This window comes from Octopus bimaculoides, chromosome 12 (assembly GCF_001194135.2).
Source record: "Octopus bimaculoides isolate UCB-OBI-ISO-001 chromosome 12, ASM119413v2, whole genome shotgun sequence".
In the NCBI taxonomy this organism is placed as follows: domain Eukaryota; kingdom Metazoa; phylum Mollusca; class Cephalopoda; order Octopoda; family Octopodidae; genus Octopus; species Octopus bimaculoides.
Genome location: NC_068992.1, coordinates 17701233 through 17702121, shown reverse-complemented (window position 1 = coordinate 17702121; position 889 = coordinate 17701233).

Below are 889 nucleotides of genomic sequence, written 5' to 3'. Positions count from 1 at the left end.
AGGGCAGCGGACTCGCGGTCATAGGATCGCGGTTTCGATTACCAGACCGGGCGATGTGAGTGTTTATTGAGCGAAAACACCTAAAGCTCCACGAGGCTCCGGCAGGGGATGGTGGTGAACTCTGCTGTACCCTTTCACCACAACTTTCTCTTACTCTTACTTCCTCTTTCTGTTGTGCCTGTAATTCAAAGGGTCAGCCTTGTCACACTGTGTCACGCTGAATATCTCCGAGAACTACGTTAAGGGTACACGTGTCTGTGGAGTGCTCAGCCACGTGCACGTTAATTTCACGAGCAGGCTGTTCCGTTGATCGGATCAGCTGGAACCCTCGACGTCGTAAGCGACGGAGTGCCAACAACAAACATTTTCCAATGTACATTTCCTTCTTTGAGAATGTTAGGACGTAATTTGAGGAAGATTTGACTGCAGTTTCTACTTGATCAATAAGTACCAACAAGGCCTGGAAAAGAAAGGCCTGCTCTCAGGGAAACACGATGCGGTTCCTTTAGCAGAAAAGATTCTTATTCTTGTTTATTTAAGGCAGCGAGCTAACAGAATCGTAACAATGCCTGACAAAATAACTAGCAGCATTTCTTTCAGTTTTATACCGCTCAGGTCAACTTTGCCTTTTCATCTCTTTCGGAGCACGATGAAATAAGAACCAGTTGAGCACTAGGCTCGCCATAATCGACGAGACCTTTTCCCTTAAACTTCAGACCTTGTGCCTACAGAAGAAAGATGTATCGTCAGAATTATTATTATTATTATTATTATTATTATTATTATTATTATTATTATTGTTGTTGTTGTTGTTGTTGTTGTTGTTGTTGTTGTTGTTGTTGTTGTTGTTGTTGTTGTTGTTGTTGTTGTTGTTGTTGTTGTTGTTGTT